Genomic DNA, 21,958 nt, shown 5'->3' on the forward strand with positions numbered 1-21,958 from the left:
GAGCTTTTACCAAACTTTAGTGAACTTGATTTTTTACATATATGTTAAACACATCAAAACCTACAAGATGAAGGATTCGAATCGTAAAATAAGACCGTGATGAATCTCGTTTTGTGTCATACGTACGAGGAATCACTATATGAGGCGAAGTCGTAGTAATACAATATTAAGGCCATAGGAGGCAGCTCATACGACTCTATTCAATGCAAGAGTTAAAAAAAAAAAAAAAAACCATCGTTGCCTCTTATTTTGTCCTTATTCAAATATTCTGTGCATTTGTTAGTTTTGCATCAAATTTGTATGGATTATTAGTTCTTCTCGAGGAGAGAAATCAAAAAAAATTTAAAAAATTACTATAACTTTTACCTTAATTTTTGGGTAAATATCCAAGAAAAAGCCCCAAATTTTCAGCTTGTTGGGCATTTTCTTGGATTTTTACAAAAAAAAGGGGGTAAAATTCAAAACTTTTACTTTTGTGATTCCTCTTCCTTTGCCCGAGAGGAATCAATAATTCATAAAAGTTTGATGTAAAACTAACAAACGCAAACAAATTTTGAAAAAAGACTAAAGAAAAGCCCAAAAAGCCAATTGGCTTTTTTGGGAAACTGGCCCTCAAATTTAGTACTGACTCTATACTATGACACTTTTTCGCAACCAATTAAGGAAAAGTGATTTTGTCCCGGAATAATTTGTGTTCATTGATTTAGCCTATTGTTGAGTTCAATTTCTGATACGGTCACTTAGAGCATCTCCATTGTAATAATCAAATGGGTGTGAATAAGCAAATTTAAGAACAATACTGAAAAAAATATCCCACATTGTAATAAGCAAAATTACAAGTATTTTAGCAAATAACCAAACTCCACTAATTCCATAACCAAACTTCACAACTTTTACCAATAACCAAACTCAAAACTCAATAACTCAAAAACACCCCACATTGGAATCGTCTCATCGAGATGAATAATTTGATGTGGTCGGGCGCGTGATTGAAACTCGTTTGCGATTGGACATATATGCATTGTGTAATGTGGGGGGGGGGGGGGGGGGGGGGGGGGGGGATTGGGTTTTGGTTAGGATGCAAAAATAACCAATGTGGAGGTAGAGGTTGTCAAGTTTGATTATGAACTAAATAGATAATCAAATACTGATGTGGCACATTTTGATTATTGGTTTTAATTATTCCGATTGCGGATGCTCTTAGTATCCGCCTTTTTGTTATATCAAATATTTTTCCAGCTTCGTTGCAGCTATGGCCGATGCTAGATCGCTAGGATTCTTCAAGTACTCTGGCAACAAAAATGTTTTCGAAAAATTCACAGCCGCTACACCTAATTCTCACTACATGTCATTCAATACTTCTTATGCGGTCTGGTACCGCTATGATTGTGCGACATGCTAGTGGCATTTAGAACCTTGGGTAAGAGGTCAATTGTTGTGTGGGATCGAGAACATAAGGAAACTAATAACAAATTTGGGAGTTTAGTAGAGCAAAACTGACACTACCGAAGAACAATATAATTTCTGCAAAAGTTTCTTTACAAGGTTTTAGGACAACAATTCCATCTATCTACCATGAAGCGCTGATATTGTTACTTCATTTGAAACAAGAGGATATATACCAGTTGACGAAGAATCCTTCTCGGAAGTAAACCTCACTGTGTAAAACCCAGGTTGCATCACTACAAGAAAAATTGCATTGGGTGACGAATGAAAATCGTTGCAAATTGTATGTTTTTCGTCACAAATAATATAGGTGACGAAAAAATTTTGTCGACTAAAGGTTGTCGAGGATTCCTACCTAGTGACGAAATCTATTTTTCATCACCTATAGTGCCTTTTGGTGACGAAAAATTTCGTCACGGAAAAATGACTTGGTGACGATATTTTCTTCGTCACCTATTGTGCTTTTTTGATGACAAAAAACTGTCACAAATTATTCCCTTTGACTCGTCAAAGGTGACCCATCGGTGACGAAATTTTTCGTTGCGAAAGACATTCTTATATGTGAAAAAATTCTCACTTTCTTGCTCTGCGGGGTTTCGAACCCGAGTCTCCTAAGTCTTGCACGCAAGCTTTAACCAACTATACCACACAAACCTTTCATCATATGTTTGAAATATCTAATATATAACACATACATTGAACATTAAAATATATTTTGAACGGCATTTTGAACTATTAAACATTAAAATTAGCAATTTTAATAAACATGAAAGTCGTAGCTCTTTATGTTATTGTTCAAACCCAATTCAAATTATCTCAATCGGAGTTCTGAGCAAAGAGTTATGCCCGAAATATATTTGGTGACAAAGCGTAATTCATAAATTTCGTCACCAAAGGATAAATTTTTCGTCACTGAAAACGTAAAAAGAAGACGAAAATATTTTTCGTCGCCAAATTGGTTCATTTGGCGACAAAATATTTTTTCCGTCACCGAATAGTTATCTTTGGCGACAAAAAATAATTTCGTCTCATTTTTTACTCTTTTGGCGACGAAAATTTTATTTCATCGCCAAATAGGAGCCTTTGGTGACAAAAATATCTTTTTCGTCGCTAAATAGTTATAATTGGTGACAAAATAATTTCGTCAAGGAAGTTATCAAAATAGTGACGAAATTAAATTTTGTCGCCACTTTTTTGTCACTAAACATACTTTTTCTTGTAGTGTTGTTTAGGAGGTGGAAGGATTGCGTTTTCACTATCTAACGTTAACAAAACTGCTGACATCGGCGGTCTGTCTTCAAGACGATCTTGCACACACAAAAGGGCCATTTGGATACATTTTATCACTTCTGGTGTGGGAATCGGACTCTCCATCAAAGCATCTGCTAGATTCATGGGTTTTCCTTCGTTCCATAGTTTCCATGCGTAACAAAAATAGCAATTCATAAAATTATTCTCAAACATAATGAATATTGTTCTCTCATAGGAAAAGAAGAATTGTACTCACGTGTCCCAAAAGGTTAAGGTCATGATCGGGATGGTAAAATCCTCTGTTCTTCTTTCCACTCACAATCTCCAAAACCAATACACTGAAGCTAAAAACATCAGATTTCACAGAGAAGAGCCCGTCTATGGCATATTCTGGAGACATATATCCACTTCATACAACAAAATAAAATGGAAATGCATCAAACGAAATGAACTATAGATAAGAATAATGAAGGGGAAAGATGAACGAGATCGATATACTTACTAAGTTTCCAAGAACCCTATTTTTATTTTCTTCAGACTGATCATCTCCAAATATTCTTGCCAATCCAAAGTCTGAAATTTTAAAATTCATGTCGTCCAACAAAATTTTACTAGCTTTCAGATTCCTATATATGAATTATTCTCAATCTTGAATCCCGATGAAGATAGAAAATTCCTCGAGCAATCCCCACTATAATGTCAAAGCGCTTTTGCCAATCCAGTGATGTACCTCTTGATTGATCTGAGGTAGTTTAGAGTAAGTTAGCAACTTTACCATAGAAGGTCAATCCTGAGTTTTTGAAGGCCTAAAGCGATAATAAAAAATGACACCTTTTATGAATTTTTAAGACAAGTATAAAATAAACAAATCACTTTTCCCAACCGCATTCGAGACAATTGATCTATCACTAATAATATTGGCACCATTTATGCACAAATTTTTAATGGCTTCCAACTTGAAAACTCTTGTGCTACGAAAAGGGAGAAATAATATTTTTTTATCTTAAGCACTCCTACTACATGTGTACGCCCAAAAAAGAGAAGAGAATTAGATTCCAATGAAGCGAGATTAAGGCATTTGGTTGGGGTACCACTAAAACAAATCCTCTTTCTCTTAACCCTTTCTCTCTATATGTTGGTGAATGCATTCTTTCCGAACCATATTAATCAATCAAGTCAGTCAATAAAGCGTGTCGCCAATCACTACGTTGGTGTGGTTGGTGTGTTATTTTGAAAAACATGGCACGGGCAAGCCAATAGCACGGAAAAAGCACGGGCATGAAAAAAGTACAGGCACGAAAAGACATGAGTAAATATAATGGGACAAGCTGTTATATTTATTTGTTACTAATATTTTGTGTAAATTACTTTCAACGATTAATAATTTTGTTTTGCCAAGCAAACCAAAAACCTCCTTATTAATGATCTATACTGTGGAAAACTTGAATTCAATTAGTAAGATGAATTTTCTGATAAAAATGGACCCTTCAGTTCTCTAGTTTACAAGTATGCCTCCGATTATTTTTGGGCCTTGCTTTGATTGGATGCATGTTGGACCTTTATTTTATCTTTGAATGGTTTTTTTTTTAAAGGTATATACTACTTACTACTACATATTTTTGGGCCCTTAAAAACTGTCATTTTTAGGGGACTAAAATCATGGCTCCTTGGGCTAAAGCCCAAGGCGGGCCCCATCAGCATACATCAAGCAAACTATGAGAAAAGATTTCAAAGGTTTAGGGGCTAACTGAATATGTGTAACTTTAAACTTCTTTTTTGCATGTACTCACATATCAACATCCGTTCTTCTTCATGAATGCAACATCCCAACAGACTAACCAGATTCTGATGTTGTAGCTTTGCAATGAAGATAACCTCATTCTTGAACTCCTTGACGCCTTGCCTAGAAGTCTTGGGGAGTCTCTTCACCGATACTTCTTGTCCACTTGAGAGTTGACCATGTGTTTTATCATGAACCCTTACATTAGCCTGAGAATGATTCAGACAAATATAGACACGACACGACCTAGACATGCAAGCAGAACCTTTTAAAAATTAGGAAACAGACTCGTTGTGTACACGTATTATAAATCCACGGAGAAAACAATAAGAATGTTTGAATGAATATCATTTCATCAACACTCGCTAAATAAATGTTCAAAATGTACGTATGTAATAATTTTGACACTACCCCAAATTAATAAGAGCATTTTTAACCTGACCCTTCCTGTTTACCTTTTCCATTTCTCCCAATGGTGGAAAAATCAAACTGGGTTCTCAACATATAACTACATGTGCCTAACGGTGGGCTGTGATTGTAAGGTTTCGCGCGTCTCCGCCGGGGATTCTCCTGAGATCATTCGGGGCTGTGATTGTAAGGTTTCGCGCGTCTCTGCTGGTGATTCTCCTGACATCATTCGGTACTTTGCCTAACGGCTGCGGTTTTGGGGTGTCTCTTCGGGTGGCTATCTCTGGCGTGGTGCCTGGCGGTGGAGCTGCCCTTGCTGTGGCAGACGATGGATCTAAAACGGCAGTAGCTAGGGTTAGTTTGTGCTGTATTGATTGGGCTTGTCCCATTATTTAGGCTTTTAGGCCCTTAGGTGTTTGATCTTCAATTATTTATCTGGGTTTTTAGGCCGACGGGTGTGGGCTTTGTCCCAATGGGTTTTCCTGTGTTTGGTTTCTTGCCAAACTTGGGGATTGGGTTTCGGATGGGTATAGGATTATTTTAGCGTTGTAGATCGTTTGGTTCTCAGGTTAGAAATTTGATGCCATCATTCCTTGTTCCTATTAATCTTTGTATCTTTTCAGAGATTAATGAATTTTTTGCCTTAAAAAAAAAACATGTGCCATGTTAAACACATTAGACAAAGTCATATGGACGGTCTCTCTTCAACCTTCAACGTTGCAGCAACTTGGGATGCCGTTAGGCCCATTCAACAATTGTTCATTGGCATTGGCTCCTGAAAATCATCCCTTGACACAGTTTTTATCCCATGGATGGCGATTCAAATTAAAGAACTTAGAGCTTTTATTAATCTATGGATAATGAAGTCTCTTGACTCATTGGAAAGTTCAATGGAAAGTCTTTTCGAAACACGATTGGGAAGATTACACTGGCTGCATATTACGTTTGGCAAGAGAAAGGAATCGCAGCATTTTTAAGGGCATCCACAAGTCTCCCTCTACGGTCCTTGAGAAGATCGGTTTTAGCACTCGCATTAAGGTCCCCCAAATTATCTACGTAAAGCAGTGCCCTCTTAGTACTGTGATCCGTGATTCCTGAAAAATATCCCAATAAGTTTTTTTTGTATCTAGTTTGATAGATTTTGATGTAATTGGAAGTTATGCCTTCCTCAACTCTATGTGAGTTTTTTTATTCAAAGGAATTCAAAAAAGAATGTTAATTTCTAATTTACAGCTACGTGAGGCTCCAAACACATCCTCTGTGAGACTGTGACTACTAACATATACAGTTACAGCCACTCCCGCAAACAAATGCCAAAGACATCTAATTTTGGTGAAAGAGGAAGCAAGAACACATCTCTGTAATTTTTCAGCACCTATCTAGCTTGAATAGCCGAAAGCGTAACATCATTTATAGAAATTGTTCCAGCCCTTGCTGATGAGGACGTGTCCGGCCTGCCAGCTCCTTCGAAGATGAAAGCAGGCTGCTTAGGGAGAGGCAGTGCTGTTTCGTTACACAACATGAAAGCAACATCCGACATATTTGGCCTATCGTTGGCTGATTCTTGCACACACAACAGGGCAATGTGAATGCACCTCAGAACTTCTTTATCCAAATCTGATTCGGTCATCCATGAACCAACTATTTCCACAGCCCGGCCTTCTTGCCACAAGCTCCAAACCTGAAACGAACAGTGCATGAACAACAATGTCATCACTAAAGGAAAGCCCTCTGTTTTGAAATTTATCTTGGAAAGCCCTCTGTTTTGAAATTTATCTTGTTTGTTTTCCATTCAAAATGATAGATTTCCAGTATAAAACAAAAGGAGAACACCAAATACATGGAAACCGTTCTGCTGTTGACATTAACCATCTAATTTTTGTATAATACTTGAGATTTTAAACATTAAGATAAGTGTACACATCCATTTACATTCATGCCCAAGTAAGTTCACAAAATTGTCCAGAATACAGCTGCTGTTCTTTCTGCCAATAACGATCTCCAAGAGCAAAACCCCGAAGCTAAAAACATCAGATTTTACTGAAAATAGCCCTTCGATTGCGTACTCAGGTGACATATAGCCGCTGCAACCACAAATGTTAAACAAGCATTAGAGTTTAATGGCTTCCTTGCACCTTTCTCCATATCCCAACAGTAATACAGAATGGACACTTACTATGTTCCGACCACCCTGTTTGTATTAGCTTCGATCTGGTCCTTTCCAAAAAATTTAGCCATACCAAAATCCGATATTTTCGGATTCATTTCTGCATCTAGTAACACATTGTTGGCTTTTAGGTCCCTATGGATTATCCTTAGTCTAGAGTCTTGGTGAAGGTATAATAGCCCTCTAGCAATCCCCAAAACAATGTTGAAGCGCATTTTCCAATCCATAAACGAGCCTTTTGTCCTATCTGGACAAACATTGGAAGTTAATTATAATAGAAATCCTGAATCATTCACCATTGCAGAAAAAATAACTCCGCAATTAGCAAAAAAATGAACATAACTACGAAAATATTGCATACCAAAGATGAAAGAGTCCAAGCCCTTGTTTGGCAAGTACTCATAGATCAACATTTTCTCATCTTTTTTAATGCAATATCCCAACAACCTCACTAGGTTCCTATGCTGCAGTTTTGCAATCAATGTAACTTCGGTCTTGAATTCCTCCGCCCCTTGTCCTGAATTCTTTGCTAGCCTTTTGACTGCGATTTCTTGTCCATTAGGTAGCCGACCCTGCATTTAATCTTTACATGGTGAGCTCAGACGACGTTCAAATGAACCTGGAATAGATCGCCCATTAGGAGTGTCAATACGGTAAACAAAATGCGAGACCACTGGATTTCTGATGCACGCGTCCTATATTCCAATGCACTACATATTCGAACAAAAGTTTTGCAAATACTAGATTGACAGCTTAATGGGCTATTTTATCATCTTCCATATTCAAATACGCATTATCCTAAGTAAGGTATGCAATTGCGGGATACTTTCCATCTTCGAGGTTACCTTATACACGGTGCCAAATCCACCTTCACCAAGCTTGTTATCCAATGAAAAATTGCCTGTGTGGCTGAGACAACGATGCTTAGGTCAAAATATGGTGATTTTGGATTTGTGCCACTTTCATCAAAGTGTTTTCCCATTGAGGAGTCTTCAAGGGATGTTGTACTATCGGGACTAAATAATAAATTTCTTTGTTCTCTTATTCCTGCCATTGAGTAAAAAAGCAAGTTATGCAAAAAAAAATGCAATTAATTAAAAAGTTCTACTTCCTTAATTTGACTGTTTGAGAAAAGAGAGTAAAATGCAATGAAAAAGTTTTTTTTTTTTTTTTTGACAAGAAATGCAATGAAAAAGTTAAACCTGTCAAGTTCATTGTTTTACTAACAAGAAAGCCAGCTTGGTGACATGATTTGACTAGTTCACTTCTTATACAAGGCGTATTTGTGTATTTATGTTGACATTGATGTTTTGAATCTAACTGTTCCATGGAAATGACGTTGATCATATCCTGGAACGCATTAAGGCTAAACAACCGGTTGTACCTTGATCTACATTGTGCTTATAAAATAGGCAAAGGGAAACACAAATGAATAAGAAACTGTGCGACATAGTCTTGCAATAATCCTGATCTAGATGCATTAAAACAAAATTACTCCATGAAAACGCCGTTCTCTTTTTACCCCACATAAAGGTCAATCACCTGTGGAATCATGCATCACTAGTTATACTCATTCATAGCATGGGTGAGAATTTGTTGCATTAAAACAATTAAAATTGCTCCACGAAATCGCCGTTCTCTTTTTACCCCACGTAAAGGTCAATCACGTGTGAAATCATGCATCACTAGTTATACACATTCATAGCATGGGTAAGAATTTGTTGCCTTACTTGACTATTAAACTACGAAAGTTTATTTTAAATTCGTGATAGACGAAAAGAGGAAAGAAGGATTTTGACAAAAACGACTAAAGATCGAAGAAGATTTTTGTTCTTTTACCTCTTGTTTTCTTTTTGTTCTTTTACCTCTTGTTTTCTTCACCACCAACCAACAAATTAAGCAGAATGCGAGAAGCGAAACTGCAGTAACAGAGGCCGCTATAGCTGCCACCATTCCCTTCTTCCCATGAGAGTGTTGTTGAGACTTCAAATATTGGGCTGAAATCAGGACAAAAAATTAAGAAGTTGATTTCTTTCTTACAGATGACAGCATAATTGCTTTGTTCCTCTCTTCCACCACTTATGAAATGAGAAAGACCCTGAACATATTAAGTGCTAACCCCAAGTAGAGCCGGCCTTGACTTTTCAGGGACTTAAAGAGAAAACTAAAATTAGGGTCTCTTTTGTTTGACTATAATAAGGGATAAAAAAGTAGAAGGGGCCGCAACACTTTGCTTTAGGTCAGGACCAGCTCTGACCCCAAGGGGCTTGACCTAGTGGTTAAGGCCTGAGATTTGGGAGTTTGCTCTTTTCTAAGGGCTTTGAGAATCAAAACTTCTCAAATGCTATCAATTTCTTTGGGGTCAGTGTTGGAAAAATAGAATTTTAACCAAAGAGAATTTGATGGGAACCACACCGCCGAGGTGGGCCCAAGTGGGTTTTAGATACTTCTTGCTAAGGAGTTTAAACCGGGGAAAGAATGAACAAATTCTATTGAGAGATGAATGAGAAATTGTCATAGCTGGGTTGATTAGCCAGAGTTATTACCCACGATAGTGTATTCAATTTTGGGAATAATAACTGTATCAGTTTTATTTCAGAATTGAATTGCGGAATCAATTCTCCTATTGATTATTGGCTCCTCCATGAATATTTGTTTTCATTGTCATATTGATGGCAGAGGCTTCTCCTTTAGCTATATAAGGGGATCTCTACCTTTGGTTTCAACACACCGAAAACAATCCAAAGCATCTCCACAACTTCTTCTGTAATACAATTGTTCTTTTCGGGAGAGAGAGTACAGACACAAGTTGGTTCGACGAGCAGTCTACGGAGGTGCTCCGGTGGCTGAATGGTAACCGAGTCAACCCTGAGAGACGAATACCGACACAACCTCCAGCACCAGTGAGGCGGCGAATTTGTCTTAAGAGCACCATTGTACAAAACGGGTCTTGATTTGCAAATTTTTGATCCTAAACAGTTCATGTTCTATTTACTGTAATTTTATGTTCAAGTTGTAAATCCATAAAGTTGTAATTTTTGATCCTAAACAGTTTTGTTGTGCTAGTTTTTTATCCTAGAAAATGTCAGTTATTGGGTTCATTCAATGGGAGATATTCATAGACAACTGTTATTGACCAGATTTTATTTAATGCATTGAATACGTGGATATAAATCTTTTGACTCTTCACAAGGTTTTGCATATCTCGGATCGTTAAAAACTACCAAAATCTAGACACAGACAACTACTGCAAGTGCAGGCCCAACGAAACGTCGGTACTTCAAAACCAGTCGCGGAAAAGGCAATGGAGGATCCTGCAAGGACACCTAGGTCAAATCCTAGAAAGCACATATGAAATCTGGAGCATGGATCTGCCATCCCAAGGAGCCACATCTCGGCGTGTTCAAAACCTGTCGACCTGAAGCATAGGCTCGCAACCACAAAACACAAGACGCTACTCCAACGCAAACCCCCACTAACACGGCGAGTTCTGGCTACGAGAAGCAAAACACCGGTAAGCTACAGCCCCATTGCCGAATCCTCGCAGCCACGGCGAGCAGGATATATAACAGTTCGAGAAGCATGAAAACCAACTAAACACGCAACCATAACTACGAATCACCAACTAACACCTGCATTAGGTCTACTTCATTGCTATTGTTTTCATTTTCCTTTTTGTGTCCTCTTTTTCCAAAGCATATGAATCTTGTTTCGCAAGCCGAAAAATATCCCGCGTTTCCATCTTTCTCTCATGTTTGGAGTAATTTTTCTATCCCGTATACACGGTGTTAGCACCTTGCACCCTAGCCAACCGATGGAAACGAAGGCATGAGGCAAGCATGTCTTTACAAGGTGACTCGATGGCGTCGGCATTGGTCCATGAGGCAAGTGGCAGCTGTGATGCACATGAAGGCCCGATGATATCAAGGCATGGATGCTAAATGGGAAGCAGGCTTGTGGGATACGGCAGTCGGGAAAAACGGCTATGTATTGGGAGCTGGGGTTGGATCACGAAATTGGTCAGGCAGCCTTGAGATGGCTCGGGCAAAACGGAGGCAGACTTGAGTTGGCTCAGGCAAAACAGTTATTGACGGTTAAATAGCATTCTGCACATGTAGGTGGGAGCATGGGACAAGTGTCCAAGGCAGAAACGGGCTGCAGATGTTGCTGGCAGCATGGGACATGTGTCCAAGGCAGAAACGGGCAGTTATCAGCAGTTATTGGCAAACCAGTTTCAAATTTCAGTGTGCTGACAGATTCTGAGTGAGCCAGCACAGCCTTAGGGCAGTTAGGGGTGTCAACTGCAAGATCATGGGTTGGCCCCATGATCTCATGTACTTAGTGGCCACGTTTTTATGATTGTAAGCCTATTTAGTCAAGACATTTTCGTAGCCTAAGGCAAGTGGGATGTTCTGTCTAAGCTCTTGAGTGTATTCCTTTGTAAGTTGATGCTTAATAAAGGTTGAGATAGTTTCCGTAACTCGTGTGTGTTTCTAGACGTTCAAACTTATCGGGTGTGTGAGTAAACACTAGTTGGTTGAGACCAAATTGCAGACAAACTTGGTGCCATCACGGGCAAATTTCTAGAAAAAAACAGCCCCGTGACACACCGCATAATGCTGATGTGAATTCCAGCCACATTAACTTCATATAGTGAACATTTATAAGCCTATACCCGGCAAAACATGTTACGGAGTATAAGACTCTAAAAATGGAAAGAGTTTTCAATTTACTGAACTAAAATCCGTATTAAAAAAATTATGCGTTTCTTGGGAAATTTAGTCCTAATCTACTTGTTATCTTTACCACCCCAAACGTTTTCGATTAAGGTGGCCATTTCTATTTTATCACAACATGGGAATGGATAGGAAATCTTTCCAAACTATCTTATACGATGACGTGAACGGATTGTAATCTTGAATTACATAGTAATATCTTATCCTGAATAAAACGCATCAACCCGAATGTATAAATCCTGGCCCCTACTTGAAAACACTCTGGAGTCCATTAAATCCCCATGCCACATCACGCATCCACTGTCCCCGCGAGAAACATCCGCACTCGCATATGCATTGCACGAGCAGTTCCTCAAGCACTCTGACTCACACTCTTTGAGCCCCGTCACACCCCTATCCACACGTGCCGTCCACGTGTTCAGCACCTTCGTAAGTGGCACCTTCTCGAAGCCCTCGCCGCTCCCGCACACGTGCCTGCCGCGCTTCCTCACGCACCCGCCCGACCCGTCCCTCAGGTACCAGTCGCGTGCCGACTTGGGCTCAAACCCGGGCAGGCACGTGCATTCGAACTGGCCCGTGCCTACGTTGGACGGCTCGCAGTTACCGTTCGGGCCACAGTAATTGTAGGAGTCACAGGGTTCTTTCGGAGTTGCGTAAAACTCAACCCATCTATGCTCATTATCGTGCCACATCAACCTCTGGACCATCTTGGATTCGTTGAGCACCAATCTCGAGGAAATCGAGGGGTCACGAATAGAGTAACTCCAAGTTACCTCGTCCTGATTTTCGACATAACTGAGGTTGAAGATGAATTTAGTTGTCATCTCGGGTATACCGCTCCCCCCATGCCCTATCCATGAACCTGCCCGCCCGCCAAACCAGACCCGAACCCTTGTACAGAAACAATTGAGGAGACCCGTTAAGGTCCCATTTGAGAGAGTACTCCCCGAGTCCCGGGTCATCGCCCGACTTCCTAGATGTCAGGAACCGGTTCAGACCGGTTTTCCGGTTCACACCAAATCTCAAGTTGGAAAGCAAAGTATCCGTAGGATAATCAAAGCTCTGCCACACAACTACCCCATTGCTATCAAGCACCACCAAATTTCCTGAATCCAGTAGCTGAGCCGAGGAGTTTTTCGCCACCGTCGGATCTGAAACATTTGCGGACCAGACCAGATTGCTCCGGTCTGGACCGGTTACGACGAGGTTTCCTGTGACGTCAAATGAGAGGGAACTGGATGTGTCGTTGATTGGGTCGCCCCTGTTGGCGACCCAGACAAAGGTCTGCTCGGAAACCTTGTTGTACCATATTCCGAGGTACCGGTTTGTCGATTTTCCGGGGGTAAAGAACCCCAGGGCAAAGATTTGATTGCTGAAGCTGAGCAAGTCACCATCTTTCATGGACTGTGTGGTGTTTATGGTTTCAGTGGGGGTGCAAAATTGGAATTGGTATTGAAGGAGGATTAGGAAAATGGAACAGAGGATCTTAGTATCATGAGGATCTTAGTATCTTAGTATCTTAGGATCTTAGTGCTCCTTCCTCTGCTTTTGTTTTGGGTTTTGGTGAGATAAAAATGAAATATAGGACAGAGTTGTTGAATACATTAACTAATAAAATGAAATGAGAAGAAAAGTGTGAGAAGAAAATTACAATGGTTTCTCTCTTCATACATTGCAGGAACCTTAGATTGTTACTGATACATACACAAATTGTTACAATACATTGACCCTTCTATAAAGCTAGTCAATCCCACAATCACAGCTAATAAAATCAAATCTAGAATACAAGAAAGGAAGGACAGCCTTGGAATGATTTGCAGATATCAATGATTGATTTGGGCTTGATAGGAATTTGGAAGTATCCATAATTGACTAAGCTAGTTAATTGATGCTTGATTGATGCTATAGTTTCTAATATTAACAACTTGAAAAGCATGATTGGCCAATGGATTGTACTGCTTTTATCTGCGTGGTCTCTTATAGGGCCGTAGTGTTGAATTACTGTTTTGAGGATCCCTTGAGTTATCTTAGCACCATTTCGCTAAGATTATTATTTTTTAAGTACTTATTTTCTGTTCTACGAGACAGATTATTTTTCCATAATACATCATTTTTAATTCAAAAAATAAGTATTCAAATAAACACTTATTTCCCTTAGCAACGGGGCTTAGATGGTGAGTTCCATAAAGGAAAAATTTCAGGTGGTACATGAGTATGTTGTGTATAAAGTGAACATAATAGACTTGTTTGGTTTGAGTTTTGAAGGATAATTTTTGAGTAATGAGCGAAGATAGATAGACAGAGAAATGAGAGTTCAGAAAACTTATTTGAATGCAATGTCCCCACAACCTCACTAGGTTCCTATGCTGCAGTTTGGCAATCAATATGTAACTTCAGTCTTGAATTCCTCCGCCCCTTGTCCTGAATTATTTGCTAGCCTTTTGACTGCGATTACTTGTCCATTATGTAGCCGAGTTTGCATTTAATCTTTACATGATCAATTTATTAGGGATCGTGCACAAAAAGATAGGTTGAGTCCACAAAATAAAAAGGTCACTTGTTTGATGGGATATGAATGTTGGCATTGGACTATTTATCTAAGGGACTATGTCAGTGGGAAAAATTATTCAATGCCCTTTGGGCACCGCTACGTGGTCCCCCATATCCAGACTGTCCAGTGGCGAAGTCAGGGTTTGGCTATGGGGTGGGACTTTTCGATGGTACGCAAAAAATGGCCCAAACACCTGAGTTAGCAAAAAAAAAAACTTTTCGGTAGAAGTTCATTAATACTTGTTGCATGATGTTTGTAAAAAAAATGAAGGGAAACAATATCGTAAAATCATACTTTGGCTTGAGTTTAATTTGTTGGTTTCAAAGAATAAAGGCTTAGTTCAAAAACATATTGTAGTCTTTATTTGAAGTCATTGAGAAATTATTTATATACATATGAACCGAACCATTTATTTTTTCAATTGCTATTTTTTTCTTTATTTTTGCCAAAAAAACACTAAGTTGTTCGAGTACCAATAAGTAGTACCAAATACCAAATCGACCTCCAATATATACAGTTACAGCCACTCCAGCAAACAAATGCCAAAGACATCTAATTTTGGTGAAAGAGGAAGCAAGAACACATCTATGTAATTTTTCATCACCTATCTAGCTTGAATAGCCGAAAGCGTAATATCATTTATAGAAACTGCTCCAGCGCTTGCTGATGAAGACGTGTCCGGCCTGTTGCCAGCTCCTTTGAAGATGAAAGCAGGCTGCTTAGGGGGAGGCAGTGCTGTTTCGTTACACAACATGAAAGCAACATCCGACATATTTGGCCTATCGTTGGCTGATTCTTCCACGCACAACAGGGCGATGTGAATGCACCTCAGAACTTCTTTATCCGAATCTGATTCGGTCATCCATACACCAACTATTTCCAATGCCCGGCCTTCTTGCCAGAAGCTCCAAACCTGAAACGAACAGTGCATGAACAACAAATGTCATCACTAAAGGAAAGCCCTCTGTTTTGAAATTTATCTTGTTTGTTTTCCATTCAAAATGATAGATTTCCAGTATAAAACAAAAGGAGAACACCAAATACATGGAAACCCTTCTGCTGTTGACATTAACCATCTAATTTTTGTATAATACTTGAGATTTTAAACATTAAGAGTTCTGTTAACCAAAGGATTTTCCATGGATACTAAGTAAATTTTTAGACGAGTGTACACATCCATTTACATACATGCCCAATTAAGTTCACAGAATTGTCCAGAATATAGCTGCTGTTCTTCCTGCCAGTAATGATCTCCAAGAGCAAAACCCCGAAGCTGAAAACATCAGATTTTACTGAAAATAGTCCTTCCATTGCATACTCAGGTGACATATAGCCGCTGCAACCACAAATGTTAAACAAGCATTAGAGTTTAATGGTTTCCTTGCACCTTTCTCCATTTCCCAACAGTAATACAGAGTGAACACTTACTATGTTCCGACCACCCTGTTTGTATTAGCTTCGATCTGGCCCTTTCCGAAAATTTTAGCCATACCAAAATCCGATATTTTCGGATTCATTTCTTCATCTAGTAACACATTGCTGGCTTTTAGGTCCCTATGGATTATCCTTAGTCTAGAGTCTTGGTGAAGGTATAATAGCCCTCTAGCAATCCCCAAAACAATGTTGAAACGCATTTTCCAATCTATAAACGAGCCTTTTGTCCTATCTGGACAAATGTTGGAAGTTAATTATAATCAAAATCCTGAATCATTCACCATTGCAGAAACAATAACTCCATAAGTAGCAAAAAAAAGAACATAACTATGAAAATATTGCATACCAAAGATGAAAGAGTCCAAGCCCTTGTTTGGCAAGTACTCATAGATCAACATTTTTTCATCTTTTTGAATGCAATATCCCAACAACCTCACCAGGTTCCTATGCTGCAGTTTGGCAATCAACGTAACTTCAGTCTTGAATTCCTCCGCCCCTTGTCCTGAATTCTTTGCTAGCCTTTTGACTGCGATTTCTTGTTCATTAGGTAGCCGACCCTGCATTTAATCTTTACATGGTGAGCTTAGACGTTGTTCAAATGGACCTGGAATAGATCACCCATTAGGAGTGTCAATACGGCAAACAAAATTCGAGACCACTGGATTTCTGATGCACACTTCCTATATTCCAATGCACTACATAATCGAACACAAGTTTTTATAGCTTAATGGGTTATTTTATCATCTTCCATATTCAAATACGCATTATCCTAAGTAAGGTATGCAATTGCGTGATACTTTCCATCTTGGAGGGTACCTTATACACGGCGCCAAATCCACCTTCACCAAGCTTGTTATCCAACGAAAAATTGCCTGTGGCTGAGACAATGATGCTTAGGTCAAAATATGGTAATTCTGAATTCGTGCCACTTTCATCAAAGTGTTTTCCCATTGAGGAGGCTTCAAGGGATGTTGTACTGTCGCGACTAAATAATAAATTTTGTTGTTCTCTTACTCCTGCCATTGAGTAAAAAAGCAAGTTAGGCAAAAAAAATGCAATTAACTAAAACGTCCTACTTCCTTAATTTGACTGTTTGAGAAAAGAGAGTAAAATGCAATGAAAAACTTAAACCAGTAAAGTTCATTGTTTTACTAAAATTATCAAATGGGAAAAACAAATGAACAAGAAACCCGGCTTGGTGACATGATTTGACTAGTTCACTTCTTATACAAGGCGTATTTGTGTATTTATGTTGACGTTGATGTTTTGAATCTAACTGTTCCATGGAAATGACATTGATCATATCCTGGAACGCATTAAGGCTAAACAACCGGTTATACCTTGATCTACATTGTGCTTATAAAATAGGCAAAGGGAAACACAAATGAACAAGACACTGTGCGACATAGTCTTGCAATAATCCTGATCTAGATGCATTAAAACAAAATTGCTCCATGAAAACGCCGTTCTCTTTTTCCCCCCACGTAATGGTCAATCACCTGTGAAATCATGCATCACTAGTTATACTCATTCATTGCATGGGTGAGAATTTGTTGCCTTACTTGACTATTAAACTACGAAAGTTTATTTTAAATTCGTGAGAGACAAAAAGAGGAAAGAAGGATTAACCAAAACATTTTTAGTCACTAGTCAATTAACCAAAAACGACTAAAGATCGAAGAAGATTGTTTCTTTTACCTCTTCTTTTCTTCACCACCAACCAACAAATTAAGCAGAATGCGAGAAGCGAAACTGCAGTAACAGAGGCCGCTATAGCTGCCACCATTCCCTTCTTCCCATGAGAGTGTCGTTGAGACTTCAAATATTGGGCTGAAATTAGGACAAAAAATTAAGAAGTTGATTTCTTTCTTACAGATGACAGCATAAATGCTTTGTTCCTCTATTCCACCACATATGAAATGAAAGACCCCGAACATGCTAAGTGCTAACCCCAAGTATAGCCGGCCTTCACTTTTTGGGGGCTTAAAGAGAAAATTAAAATTAGGGCCTCTTTTGTTGGACTATAATAAAGGTTAAAAAGTAGGAGGGACCCAAGCGGCCGCAACACTTTGCTTTGGGTCAAGGGCGGCTCTGACCCCAAGGGGCTTGGCCCAGTGGTTAAGGCCTGAGATTTGGGGGTTTACTCTCTTCCAAGGGCTTTGAGAATCGAAACCTCTCAGATGCTAATGACTTCTTTGGGGTTAGTCCATACAGAGCTTCGCTCTTACTTTAATTGAGACTCCAACAAATGGGTTATGAGATTGGTTACTCGGGATTAGTCGAGATGCACATAAGCTGACCTAGACGCTTAAGTTATATAATAAAAAAAAAAAAAGAAAAAGACCCAGAACATGCTTTTAGAACTAAAAGGTAAAGTCCTGTGCTAGCTGTAATTCTCAGCACACAAAAATTTTATGGATAAGACATGTGTTGCAAGTTGCAACCACCTTTCTATCAATGTTTAATATTGTTAGACAAACAAGAATGATAGGGCCATCTGCAATTAAACAAACGTAGAAGTCACTCGGCACACAATTTCACAGGTTGATCACTCAAACCCGGCTTCTTAATTTTGATAAAATGTCTTGATCAGCTCAAGTCTTCATCAATCATTAGTTCTAAGATAACTTGCAAACTCAAAACAGGTTGAAACTCATTTAATTTGTTCAAGGCATTAGCCCTACTTCTTCTTTTTTTTTGAAATGGTCAATACCATATGTCAAAGTCATAAGACATTTCAGAAATCATCAAAAGATAAAAGAATGAACCAAAACTGTCAAAATCTAGACACAGGCACCTACTGCAAGTGCAGGCCCAGCGAAACGTCGATACTTAAGAATTAGTCGTGGAAAAGGCAATAGAGGATTCTGCAAAGACACCCAACTCAAACCCTAGAAAGCACACATGAAATCTGGAGCACAGATTCGCCATCCCAAGGAGCCACACCGGCGTGTTCAAGACCCGTCGACCTGAAACATAGGCTCGCAACCACAAAACACAGGACGCTACTCCAAGACAAACCCCCGCTGACATGGCGGGTTCTGGCTATGAGAAGAAAAACACCGGTAAGCTACAGCCCCACCATCGAATCCTCGCAGCCACGACGGACTGGATAACAGTTCGAGAAGCACAAAAACTAACTAAACACGCAGCCATAACTACGAATCACCTACTAACACCTGCATTAGGCCTACTTCATTGCTATTGTTTTCATTTTCCTTCTTGTTTCCTATTTTTCCAAAGCATATGAATCTTGCCGAAAAATATCCATCTTTCTCTCATGTTTGGAGTAATTTTTCTATCCCGTATACAAGCCAATATTGGCTTATAAAAATAGACGACATAATGCTGATGTGAATTCCGGCCACATTAACTTAGTATAGTGAACATTGTATAAGCCTATACCCCGCGAAACATGTTATAAGACTCTAAAAAAGGATAGAGTTTTCAATTTACTGAACTAAAATCCCTATTAAAGAAATTATGTGCTTTTGGGAAATTCAGTCCCAATCTACTTGTTATCTTTACCACCCCAACGGATTCGATTAAGGTGGCGATTTCTATTTCATCACAACATGGGAATGGATAGGAAATCTTTCCATACTATCTTATAAGATGACGGGAACCGATATCTTATCCGTTAAAAACGATCTATTATTGAAAATCTATCAACATAAAACAATATTTATCTGGCAAATCTGACACACAAAAAATATAGGAGCAGAAATTGATTGCATACCAAATTCAACCGCATCAACCCGAATGTATAAATCCTGGCCCCCACTACTTGAAAACACTCTGGAGTCCATTAAATCCCCATGCCACGTCACGCATCCACTGTCCCCGCGAGAAACATCCGCACTCGCATACGCATTGCACGAGCAGTTTCTCAAGCACTCCGACTCACACTCTTTTAGCCCCGTTACATCCCTATCCACACGTGCCGTCCATGTGTTCGGCACCTTCGCAAGTGGCACCTTCTCGAAGCCATCGCCGCTCCCACACACTTGCCCGCCCCGCTTCCTCACGCACCCGCCCGACCCGTCCCTCAGGTACCAGTCGCGTGCCAACTTGGGCTCGAACCCAGGCAGGCATGTGCATTCGAACTGGCCCATGCCTACGTTGGACGGGTCGCAGTTACCATTTGGGCCGCAGTAGTTGTAGGAGTCGCAGGGCTTTTTCGGAGCTGCGTAAAACTCAACCCATCTATGCTCGTTATGGTTCCACGTCAACCTCTGGAGCGTCCCGGATTCGTTGAGCACCAATCTCGAGGAAATCAAGGGGTCACGAATAGAGTAACTCAAAGTTACTTCGTCCTGATTTTCGACGTAGTTGAGGTTGAAGATGAAGTTAGTTGTCATCTCGGGTATACCGCTCCACCCGCGCCCTATCCATGAACCCGCCCGCCAAACCAGACCCGAACCCTTGTACAGAAACAATTGAGGAGACCCGTTAAGGTCCATTTTGAAAGAGTAGTCCCCGGGTCCCGGGTCATCGCCCGACTTCCAAGATGTCAGGAACCGGTCCAGACCGGTTTTCCGGTTCACACCGAATTTCAAGTTGGGAAGCAAAGTATTCGTAGGATAATCAAAGCTCTGCCACACAAGTACCCCATTGCTATCAAGCACCACCAAATTTCCTGAATCCAGTAGCTGAGCCGAGGAGTTTTTCACTAGCGTCGGATCCGAAACATTTGTGGACCAAACCGGATTGTTCCGGTCTGGACCGGTTACGACGAGGTTTCCCGTGATGTCAAATGAGAGGGAACCGGATGTGTCGTTGATTGGATCGCCCCTGTTGGCGACCCAGACAACGGTCTGCTCGGAAACCTTGTTGTACCATATTCCGAGGTACCGGTTTGTCGATTTTCCGGGGTTAAAGAACCCCAGGGCAAAGGTTTGATTGTTGGAGATCAGGAAGTCACCATCTTTCAGGGATTGGGTTGTGTATATGGTGTCAGTGGGGGTGCAAAATTGGAATTGGTAGTGAAGGAGGAGTAGGAAAATGGAACAGAGGATGTTAGTATCATGAGACATGGGTCTGGTTTAGGTGATTTGTTTTTCTCTGTTGTTCTTTCTGAGGAAGAAGAAGGGTGTGCCACTCGTGGGCTCCTCCTCTGCTTTTCTAGTGGGTTTTGGTGAAGGTAGAAATAAAATATAGGGCAGAGTGGTTGAATACATTAACAAGTTGAGACGCATGATTGGCCAATGGATTGTACTACAGTACTACTGCATTTATCTCCGTGGTCTCTTGAAAACCGTGATTGGCCATGATTGGCCGTAGTGTTGGATTATTGTTTTGAGGATTGAGTTAGGTAAATGATAATGCCACGACTCTTTTCTATCCTGACACTAGGGGTGGCAAACGAGCGGGTTTGGATCAAATTGGGTAAGTTGTTAGTGGGCTGGGTCTTTAATGGGTCATTGTCCCATTTAGACCCATTAACTATGAGTCTAATTATCCATACCCAACCCGACCCATTTATTTTAAAGCAAACCTGACCCGTCCATTAACCCAATTACATATATACTAAAAATTATGATCGAAAAATTAGAAAAGTAAAAAAAAATTATGATCGAACTCATAAATTTTTTCAAAAAGACGAGAATAAGTAATTTTTTTTGTCTTATTGATTTTTTTTTGTCTTTATTCAAAAAATTATAAGTTTCGATAAAATTTTTTTACTTTTCCGATTCCTCTCATCAAAACAAATTAATAAGTCACAAAAATATGACACAAAACAAAAAAAATGCAAAAAAAATTTGAATAAGGACAAAAAAATAAGTCAATTTTTTAATCCAAACCCTTTGTGGGACTACCATGAGAGAAATTTATTCACGGCGGAGCACAATTTCACGGGTCCATTCGCGCAATTAATGGATGAGATGTGTTTTCAATTTTGACTGGTCAAAATAATTATTACCGGTCACAATTGATTTTTAATTCGGACCATTCAAAATATTTTTGGACGCGTGTGATTTAGCACAAAACAATTGAATAAAGAGGCGGAGATAGAGAAAGAGAGGGGAGCGAGAGAGAGAGAGGGGGGGGGGGGGGGGGGGGGGCGGGGAGAGAGAGAGAGAGAGGCGGGGGAAGAGAGAGAGAGAGGGAGGGAGAGGGGGGCCGTACTCTTCCACTTCCCAATTGTAAAAAAGACCAATTAAGAGATGAAATTTGATGGGTTA

The 21,958-nt window shown here is 39.7% G+C and overlaps 1 protein-coding gene and 1 pseudogene across 1 annotated transcript in view; both read right to left on the reverse strand.

Annotated features, from left to right (window-relative positions):
* LOC131313100 (G-type lectin S-receptor-like serine/threonine-protein kinase RKS1) overlaps positions 1-13,799 on the reverse strand; it is a 110,116-nt gene extending 96,317 nt beyond the window's left edge. Inside the window, exon 1 of the mRNA XM_058341209.1 lies at positions 13,714-13,799. The gene's annotated coding sequence lies outside the window, so the exon portion shown is untranslated. The remainder of the gene's footprint in view (positions 1-13,713) is intronic.
* LOC131314026 (uncharacterized) lies at positions 6,261-21,041 on the reverse strand (annotated as a pseudogene).
* Positions 21,042-21,958: the final 917 nt, after the last annotated feature.

This window comes from Rhododendron vialii, chromosome 13a (assembly GCF_030253575.1).
Source record: "Rhododendron vialii isolate Sample 1 chromosome 13a, ASM3025357v1".
Classification (NCBI taxonomy): Eukaryota; Viridiplantae; Streptophyta; class Magnoliopsida; order Ericales; family Ericaceae; genus Rhododendron; species Rhododendron vialii.